The 11193-nt window shown below is 39.0% G+C and overlaps 1 long non-coding RNA gene across 1 annotated transcript in view; it reads left to right on the top strand.

The window, feature by feature from the left end:
- The first annotated feature begins 1028 nt into the window (after nt 1–1028).
- LOC141775704 (uncharacterized) overlaps nt 1029–11193 on the top strand; it is a 102461-nt gene continuing 92296 nt past the window's right edge. Inside the window, exons 1-2 of the long non-coding RNA XR_012595660.1 lie at nt 1029–1161; nt 1445–1531. This is a non-coding gene — a long non-coding RNA (uncharacterized LOC141775704). The remainder of the gene's footprint in view (nt 1162–1444; nt 1532–11193) is intronic.

The raw sequence follows: 11193 nt of genomic DNA, 5'->3' as shown, positions 1-11193 counted from the left end.
AATATACCTACATGCAGTTACACATGATGACCTTCACTTGTACAATTGTCTTTATCTATAGTCTCATTATATAAGAGACAGGCTGTCACCCATTATAATGCTGGTTCTCTCATTAGTAAATTCCACTTCTTAGATAATAAGCTACTTGATAGTTACCTCAATTTAGTTTACTTCATAATATTTGTCTAATGTTTGGACAACAAATAAGTGTATAAGTGCTGATATGTGCGAATGCATGAAATACAGGTATGGAATAGCCATTAACAGAAGGAAACCTATGTAATGTAATATATCATACCGTGACAGTTGATATGACGTGAGTTGACGTGACCGTAAGTCACAATGACTATTCAATGTCATGACGTATGTTAAAATGACTATTTTAAGCCTCATACAATCAGTTCTGGGCATTACACGCATCTCATCCTGAACCTACATGTCAAACTTTCAATCTCTATCCAGCTGGATGTTATAAGAGCAATGATCTGTGTGCAGGAATCTAACCAGACAGCCATATCTGATGAGATATTCAATGGGACACATATTAATTTCATCTGTCTGTGGGAATTGGAATGACCTGGCTTCATACGGTTTTGGCCTGTCACACGATAACGAGCTCCCTCGTTATATAATTAATTGGCGCTGGATTCTTCCAAATCTTGGTTTAGGATTATATCATTATAGTTCACTTTGGGTTCACTATAGTTCAGCAAAACCTGTTGATACAGAAGACTGGATCTCTCGTTGCAGTTATTTCCACACAATGTTCCCAAAACACACGACTGATTTATGTGTTTTTCTGAATATGATCTGTGTGGTTACCTCGGCAGTTTAGCTAAAGAAGTAATCAGCAGTATGCAGTGAGTAATGCCAGGAAGTAAATGTGTCTCACTGGTATTGTTGTAATTTTATGTTTGAATTATTTATCCCTTAATTTCCTTTATATGTATTATTTACCTATATGTATCAGTCTAATTGTTTATTGTATTGTTCACAGATATAAAATAAAGTATTTAAAAAAAAAAAAGTTGTGATGTGTTTGGGGAGTGAGATGCAGAAGGAGGGGGTTGCTTTGAAGAAGACTATGTTGCCCCAGGTCTAGTGCTTGGTCTGGATGGTGGAGACAGGAGGCATCAGAGAAGAGGGGCCTGGTTAGTAGAGGTCAGTAGATATTTCCAACTTCACAGTTGCAGAAATTATATTTATCCAGTCAAAATTAAGGACACTGATATCAGTCCCTTTTATTATTAATCAAGCTAACAAAGTGGACTTAACATCCAGGTATAATGATTTTTAGTCTAGTCCATTCAATTAACTCATCAGTCTCAGACCAGCGACAACAAACTTCATCAGGTTGGATGTAGCTAGCTAACATCTTTTACCAACTGTAGAGTGACATTTTGAAGGAGTATCATAATAATCCATAACTGCTGTGTCCCTGCAGGATATAAAGTCCCACCTGGAGGCTAACTAACAACGACTTGATGGATCAGTTTTGCAAACACAACTTCCAGAAGATGCTCTCCTAAAGGTAAGACACTTGTTTTATTAAATATGTTCAGTGTGATGATGCAGTTTGGCTTTCAGATGTTTGCTCATTGTGTCATGGTCTTTGCTTGGCTTGTTGCACAGCACCTGTTGCTTGTTGTTTACATAATTTCTGTTATACAGTCATATCCATGTTAACTTTTTAGTCGTATCATCTTGTTGTTCAGTGGTGTATATGACTGCTCTGTGACAATCTATTAGCTTTGTTTGGATGCTATGAAGAGAACATACTGAAGTAGTTAACCAAGTTAGTGATTGGTTTGCTGTAGTCATTCAGATAAACTAGTTTAGCTCACCTTCACTACACAACTTAACATAAGTTTGATGTGCATGGACTGATTGTTATCACATAAGATAAGATAAGATAAGATATACTTTTATTGTCCCCGTGGGGAAATTTTTCCTGGACTCCGTCCAACTGCAGTTACAAGCACTAAATTAAAACAGCATCAACAACAATAATACAAAATTCCACATCAGACAGGGAAACAGTTTCACAGAAACAGATGTTTCAACACATACACAGTCCATGTACATAATGGCACATACTATCACACACACTATCACACACACCATGGCAGGTATTGCACCGGTAGTGCACTACACCGTCTACCGTGTTGCCCATATTGCACAGACAATAGTCCAATATTACACATATGCAACATATTGCACTGTCCCAATTTAACATATTGCACTGTCCCCATTTAACATATTGCACTGTCATTATGATAGCCTGATGTTACGAGTTGTTGAGGAGTTTAATAGACATCGGCAGGAATGAATGTTTGTAACGGTTCAATCTGTTTGCTGCAGCAAATTGACATGTAAGTCAAGCATTGGCTTGTGTTTTGATTAGTTTCATTTTGCAGGAGGATGTCTGATGTCTGCAGTTTACACTGGCTTTTCTCTAGTAAATCTATGGTGCAAACCATAGTACCTTTAGTAGTAGGCTACATTCAGTTAGCATAACTGGTTAACTATTGTAGTAATTTCTGTAGCTGTAAGTAAACATATGGCATAAATCCATAGTGCTCTGATGGCACGTGACTGACCTGTTTGTTAGCATGGTGTTTACAGCTGCAAAATGGCATGGAGACACCTTTGGTGCTCTTACACTTTCCTGGTGAAGCTCCTCACTGACTAAGGAAATGAGGTGGATGGTAAATGTGTCTGGATTAGAGGAGACACATGGTTGTTCACACTTTCCAGGTTAACAGTAGAGTTAGCAATGACAGACCTACAGTAGGAGACAAAGATAGATGACTGCATTAATAACTATAGCTAACAATTTGATTTAGAAATGAAACTTGCATCATTTACTGTTGTTGCACTCAGCACATATCTTCTCTTTTTATTACCTCCGCCAAGGAGGTTATGTCTGTTTGTCTGTCAGTTTGTCAGAAAGGACTACGGAAAAACTACTGGCCAGATTTTCATGAAACTTGGTGGAATGGTGTAGCGTGGGCTGAGGAACTCACTTTCATTAACATTGTGAGTTCAAGCATTTGGTCTTGGCGGAGGTATGTGCTCTCCGAGTGCCTTTCTAGTTTTATAGTTTTATGAAAGCTAAAAACCTCATTTATTTTCATTTGAGAGAGATAACTTAGAGTAAGTGTGTACCAAGCCCTGACTGATAAAACTAGGGCCCCTCTCTGTCTCCCCTTTCTAGGAAACTTATGAGCACATCTGTGGTAAACACAAGTATTTAAAGTGGTGCTTTTGTGTGATTCTTTGTGGGGAAACTCAGGTTTACAGATCTGTCGATTAAATCAACTAATCGATTAGTTAACAAAATCATATGAGTGTTAGTCGACTGAGAATTTCTTTGTTTGAGGACAGCCCTAGATATAACATCCAACAATTTGTACAGACAGTGAAGCAGGGCCTGCACTGTGTCCACAGGCTTCAGGCACCACAGTGAGTGGACAGATGGAGTACAAACTGCTCATCTGCAGCTAAACATAACATGATCTTTGGACTTTTTGGGTTAATCTGTGCCCTTAAGGTAATTTGCAGCTCTCGGAAGTAACCTTTTTCTTAAACATCACTACTGTACGGTTTATGGAGTTTGTGACGGTGCAGTATTTATGTGGAGAGTCATCTCAATAGATCCCTCTGAAGGAAGAAAAACTGTTGGTACAGAATGACCTTATTTTTCTTTCCAAGCTACCGTTGACGTGTTGTGAAGATCAAATCACACCTCAGTGAAGCATCAAGCTGATCTTTTTGTTTGTTTTGTCCTGCGAGGATGCGATGCCTCAAACAGTTCATATTCTTGCCGACAACTGTCAGCTGTGGTCAAAGCTTATGTGCAGATACGTTTGATAGTGTGTCAGTCTGCGGAGACACTGCGATAGCAATGTTGTGGGGGGAAAAACAAAGAGGACAGGTAGTGTTGAGGAGCAGCCAGAGCTGTGGAGGACGGTCATGTGCTAATCTGTCATTAAGAAGTAGAGCCTGGAAATGATCTGTGAAATCAGATATTAAATGATGGAACGACTTTTATTCTCTATCTGTCTTTGTCCGTGTGTTTTCTGAAGAATAATATAACATTTTAGAATTATGTTAAAGTCACATATTCATACTTTATGGGCGCCTTACATGCTTCATGCACCCATTTTCATTGTATTTATTTACCTGCAAGTTCTTTTGTCATAACCATAAGGTGCATAATTTAGTCTTCTTTGTGCCTTATCCATGTGTGTTTGTGGTTATATTTAGATCAATCTGGGTTTCTGATCGTGATGCCGACCCACTTGAGTTTTGAATCCTGCTAATTGGTTGTTAAAACGATTTGCTCCTCAGATCAGTTGGATGAAACATTTCCCTAAGAGTTGTGACTGGGATCTAAAGAAAGAAAATGTACGTAATAATGACTAATTAAAGCTGATCACATAATCAGAGAGCATCAGCAGGGGGCTTGAAATGTGTTGCCTCAGCTGTTATATTTAAAGCCCAAATACATTTTGAGTGCTGTTTGGTTGGATGCAGCCGTAGGCTTTTTTGATAAGGAAGGGTGTTATGAAGAGGTCACCGGTGCTTAGGAAGTTAATCAGCAACAATTAGGTAATCAGTGAACCTGGATTCAGTTGACCCCGCCAGAGATGTTACCGCTCCGTCTCCAGCAGTCTAGTTTGAACAGGATAATAGACCGCAGCGAGACTGAGACGTGAACTGTTAGCTTCACAAAAATGGGGACATTATGACACAGATAGGTGACATATTTTCCGGTTGAGCGGGCCCGAGGCAGCGAGACAGCACTAATAAGGTGACAGGGAGAACTTGGAGCGAGGTAGTTTGGCTGTGACTATTCTGTGGCACAGAAAGGTTGAGAAGTCTTTTTGTCTGTTTACAAAGAAAATATATTAGCGTCTCTCTTTTTGAGTTTCATTAATAGCTTTATAATGAGGCCTTGGTTTCCCATCAGAATTCTCTCGCAGTAAAAGACACAGCTTGTGAGGAAAATTAAATCACTGTATAATGTAAAAGAGTCAATAAGTGTAACTGAATTAAATTTTATAATTTTATAAATTAAATGAATTGTTTAGTCTTTAAACCATCATAAATTAGTGAGAAATGCCTGACACAATGCCAACATTTTTTATAATTGATTGAACTACACTTCTGTGTTTGTAAATGCATTTAAAACACAATTTAAAACATTTAAATTCACACAGTATCTACCAGTGTCTGGCACAGTAGCTTAAAATAGATATAATCAAAGAATGTGGCAAAGAAAACAATATTTATTTCTTTAACGCTCATTGCATAATTGCCAATAACACAATAATGCCAATGAAATGTGGCCTGTTTATTCCCTGTGCAAACTCTTTACATATTTTCATCATAAAAAGGAGCTTTCTTCTTCTTTTAGGTGTTCATTTCACTCTGTTTGCAGTCTGAAAAATGCTGCAAAATATGCATTAGGATAACTTAAATGATATTTGCCATTTTCTATTGTCATTCATGTTGTTCTGTATGCAACTTGACATTTCTCCTTAAGTATGTTTGAGCACCTAGACTCTCAGTATGTGTCCCCCAGGGCTGCCGTGACAGCCTCAGTTACTGCAGGTTGATTTAAAAGCTATAAATATCAGATCTGCTATAACTCTCACTAAGAGCAATAGTTTGATTTCAGCAACACTGATGTGGTTGTATTTGTAATTGTAAAATGTGAGCTGATCTTTATGCTTTGAATTCAGGAGAAGTGCTGTAGTGCTCGTCTAAAGCATTAGGGGGCAGTATAACCCCAGTTCAGAGTCTCTCAAACTGCAATGTTTCTCTGAAGAGCTACACTACCTACAAACGCCCTATGTTCTGCTCTTTTTCCTCACTTTTCATGATAGCAAATTGAGTGGAAACGAGATCGTTGCCTTCATACTGATTAATGGTTGAGACTAGAAGTGGTACTGAACGTTTTGCTAAACACATAATGACCAGTAAGTGGGGTTGATTGTGTCAGGTCCTCTACTGGTTGCCATACTTTGTGTTTTGATTGCTAATTGCTCCCCTCACTGGTTTTCATTTCTTACGTAGGCGTAGCTCTGCTTAACCTGTGATTTAAAAAAAGAAGAAAAAATACAGAAGGTCCCTGCTGCCAGCTTCTCAAATAAGGAGTTGTTTTCATCTTTATCATGATAATCAACTGAACATTTTCTGAAAATATTATTTTGAGTTAAAATCCGGGCTGCAACTAAGGATTTCTTTCATTGTCGATTATTTTTGATGATTGGATTAGTTGTTTGGTCTGTAAAATGTCAAAAAATGTCGATCAATGTTTCCCAAAGCCCAAGATGACGTCCTTAAATGTCTTGTTTTGTCTACAACTCAAAGATAATCAGTTTACTGTCATAGAGGAGTAAAGAAACCAGAAAATATTCCCATTTAAGAAGCTGGAATTGTTCTTAAAAAAAGATACTCAAACTGATTAATTGATTATCAAAATAGTTGCCGATTAATTTATCGTTGCAGCTTTAGTTAAAATTTTAGACTTGCCTGGAAAATAAGTGGTGGATCAATGAAACATATCATTAATTGCAACCCTAATATTGCTATCTCAGCATATCTGCTGTGTTTCTACGCATGTTTTTGAATGTAATAATGAGGAAAATACTTAACAATGAAAGGAACAGCATCTCCAAAATGTTGTACATGAAAGCCTGCGATGATCTTAACTCCTTGTGTTGTTTTGGGCAAAGACGAAGAACGCAAAGGTGGTTTTATTAAGGCTGACTGGATAAGGTGATATGCTAGCAATGGGCAGGTGTTGGCTTGACTTACATCTGGAACTAAAGCTGTGGAAAAGTTGCTCGGCAGTCGGTAGATGTCTGCAGGAAAGGGAGAGACGGGAAGAGAACATGCCAACCTCTGGCCCATATCTTTGCCCATGCAGAGACTTCTCTTCGGGGCAAATTGCTGCTTGTTCTACAGTCTGAACGGCTTTACTACAATGATAGTGACTGAGTGAGGGCATGGCTGGTATCAGAGGTGGATGTGAACTGACATCCCCATACACTCAACCCACCAGCCTGTTGCCTTCAGGATGTCTCATTTAGCAGTAGAGCAGAAACCAGACCAAAATGCTCTGAAAGATTACTGTCAGCAAACTTTGAATCATTGGGATGCATGTGTTTTTTGGCCAAATTTGAATGCTTGCATATGTGCATCTGCGGACTTATGCACAAAGGTCTTTGCACACCGAGTCCGTATTTTTTCGTCCGAAAAATGTTTAAAAAATAATTTCGACCTCACGTTGTGTCAATCACATTTATACACCGACTCTGAAACTTTCGTCCGTCCTATAAGTTTTCGGGACAGGTTTGATTTTCTGTATTTTTTTTTTCACATTCGTTCACTTCGTCTCCCAGCACTTTACGATAAAGATACGAAAGAATACAGAGATGTGGAATTTAAAGATAGATGATCGCAGAACCGACTGGAATCGGGGATGGTCGCAAAACAAAGGATGTTGGAAAGACTAGACAGTAGTTATTGTGCTTTAGGCAGCTAACCGATAGCTTCTTCCTAATGTCATTCATTCATTAGCCCTGTTTGGGACTAGCCTATTTGACGAGCTGGGAATGAGACCGGGCCTGGGTCATTCAACATGTTTAGCTCAGTAAGGTTTAACAATATGCTGGATGATTAATCACATCCCAGACCCTTTGCACAAACTTTGAAATAAAGAGCTTTAATTAATGTGTTTCTGGTAATCCATCTAGCTTTGTGAGTAACTTTGCCACATTGTCCTGTTTTGTATTTTTTTAGCGCCAGGTCATCCAGTTAATTGCACCAGAGACTATGCCTCTGTTGCCTCTGCTTCCTTTCAAACTGAAAACATAGTACCCCCCAATTAAATCCCACAGGAATAGAAATAACCATGGATGAAGAGTTTCATTCAATTATTGCACTTTAACTTGACTCTGGTCTTCTATTTATAGGACCTTTTATCCGCTTTCTCCATTGCTGTCTAAAAGAGACAAAATGTGAAATGTCAACTGTACATCGGGCCATGGGTGAATATATTGAGCTCCAACAGGAATCAATCAGAAGAACCGCAGTGTTACCTACTTTTTTTTTTTTTTTTTTTTTTGCTTTAACTGCAAGGTTAATACTGAAAGGCTAGGACAGTTCATCCTGAAAAGGATGTTTTGTTTACTTACTGAATATGTAAGTACAAGTATTTTGAAGCACGGGTTATATTGACATCCAAGGCCAGGTGAAAGCTGTGATCCCTTGGTTGATTAAATATTATTAAGTCCACTTAAGTCACAAAGGGAAAGATGTGCATGAGGACAAGTAGAAAATGTAAACATTGTTGTTTTTTTCTCAGTATAATCGAGGCAAGGGATGAGTATTGTAAGAAGAAGGTCGATGACTTTCTGATATTTTTGTACACTGAACTTCTGTACTTGAGGTCACCAGCTGCACACTCACTGTCTCACTGTAGGCCACTGTGGGTGAAGGCAGAGGCAGCAGTTTAATAACTATGGCTACATCCACACTAATACGTTTTCGTTTTAAAACAGCGTTTTAACAGGAAGCAGCGCTGGGTGCGGGAATTGATGTAAAACGCTTGAATAATAGCTTGCCTGCTCCTGCACATGTATGTAAAGTGCAGAATATAACTGCTCAACAGCTGCTAGCAGAAACAACAACGCTTGTAACCCGTTATCCATGTTTAAATTAATCGCTGATTGTCGAGGCGGATGTCGTTTGTTTTTTCTTCAGTAAAAGGTTCACGTGATGCGGCCTCACGAATCAGGGAAGGACACGTCATGAGATCACTGATAAGTCAAGAAGCGAACGTGGGTGACTGCGTCATCGTATTGAACGGTCTCCGTTTCTGTCTCCGTTTTAGGGGCTCAAAAACGCCGGAGTAGTGCGGACGCTCGGCTTAAACGTAGCAAAAGGTATTAGTGTGGCTGTAGCCTTAGATGTAATGTAAAGTATAATAAACCTTGAAGTCACAATTCATCACAACGCTTACATTTATATTGCATATATAAAGTGATAATTGTTAACTTGCACTGGATTAATTCACTTCACTTCCTTAACAGTGTATTTTGAATTGACTTCATGTTTTTTAATAATGAATGTGTGAATGTCTTTAAAATGCACATTGAAGTGGCCATATATTGTATCTTTAGACATATTTGAAAATTCAGTTCTTACACAATAATTCCCTTATGTAAAACAGCTGTCCTGTAGAGATTATAGACTCCGTGGCGGTGGGACATGATTTAAGCCGAGGGATGATTGGGGATGGCATTTTTGAAATGTCAAAAGGGGTGAGAGGGGCAGAGCTGCCAACTGGCTTATCTGTAGTTTGTCCCCGTACTGTGGTATCACACTATCAGGGGTATAGATTTCATTTCATGGGGGGATGGGCGGGTGGGTAATTCCCGCTGCTGCTGTTAGGGAAACAATAGAGAATATCGGAGAGAAACCATGCCTTTGTTTGAACTGTAACTGCACATTCAGATAGAAGAGTAGCACTATACTTTATTCAGTATTATTTTTTTTGGCCGCAGATAAATATTGTCAATTGCCGATGAGCCATATCGGTCGATACAGATCATTTTTGTTGTTGTTTTTAAATTTAAATGTTTTTTTCTGAATTTAAATGTTATTCTTTTACATTTTTTATAGTCATCTTTAGTGGTTATTTGCGTAAAAACACACAATTCAAGTGATTAGGAAATAAAATATTATATTTCTATTGATTAAAACAAATCTTGGCATAAGTAGTTCCAAATATGTATTAATTAATGTATATAAGCTCCTTATTAGTGGTTATCAAATAACATCAAAGACCAAACGTTAATTGTAATGTTTAATCTTTATTTAAGTAAATTAATCTAGAGTTTCGCCCACATCCTCTAACGCCACCCAACTTAACTCCTATTTCCAGGATAATTGAAATGCTCTCTTGCGTTTCAGCTCACAAACTTTGTCTTTAGCCGGCGCCATTTCTCGCGAGGGCCGATCGATACTGCACATGTGCTACTCTCAACAGAGAGGAGAAGGAAGCGAGATGGCTCACTCCTTAAACTACTTCCATCATCAGCTCTGGGAAAAAAATTAAGTTTAATTATTTTAAACTTCACTAAAAACCACTTGCCCAAGAGTCAATAGTGGACCTTCATCATGCGGTCAGAATTACGTTATGAACGTAGTTCCTTGGGATGCTGGGCTAGAATAGTGCCACATTTCTCTACTTTTACGCAGTAAATTAGCTCTCTGTGTTACTATCATGGCACTTAAGTGTCAACCAGCTCAATATGAAATACTGTGCCCACAATTATGAAAGTGCCTTTGGAGGAGCGGCATTTACTCCGAAAATGGCCTCCGCAGGGAGAACTCAAGTACCGAGCAATCTAAAGAGCTCCCATGAGGCCCCAGTTGGGGTCCATTGGGGATAAAGGCCAGTGAAGGATTGGTGAATAGTGGGCAGTCATTACTGTCCAGCTGCGCCCCCTCTCTCGACGCTGTCCTGCTCAGGGACACGAAGGCGTCTTTTACTGTACAGCTGCTGGCAACTGTAACAACAATTCACACGCCGTGAGACTTCGGTCTAGATGCTCACATGCACGTGTACACCTGTAAACTCAAAAACGCATGCACACATTATCTTACTGTAGGAACACCGAGTCTACTTCCTGTCAGAAAACAAACAGTACGACGAGAGCGTTCAGGCAAACACACACAAAGACACAGATATGCATGGACACACACAGATTACAGACACAAACAGATGTCTGCAGACATACGCCTACATGCTTCACACACATACGCATGAACACACAGACATGCATCCGAACACAGATGTGGGCAGACAAACGTGAACGTACTCGTACAATCTGGAGGAGTACATTCTGCCGCAAAATATGCAACGCTGTTTTCAACTCATGGACACACTTGTCAAAGATTGAAAGGCACACAGTTTCTTTCTACAAATATACGCTACTGCACATGTACAAATAGAGGAATCCATTAATGGAGCAAGGGGAGGATGGCGAGGAGGTTTTATGGTGATATCAAATAAGACAAAACATACAAAGCACTGTTTCTAACTTTAAGTTTAAACCAGGATATCCATTTGTAGTAGAAAGGATTATAAATGTCACACTGTAGTTTAATAAT

The sequence above is a fragment of the Sebastes fasciatus genome, chromosome 10, assembly GCF_043250625.1.
Source record: "Sebastes fasciatus isolate fSebFas1 chromosome 10, fSebFas1.pri, whole genome shotgun sequence".
NCBI classification, from domain to species: domain Eukaryota; kingdom Metazoa; phylum Chordata; class Actinopteri; order Perciformes; family Sebastidae; genus Sebastes; species Sebastes fasciatus.
This window is presented reverse-complemented; position numbering and strand designations above follow the sequence as displayed.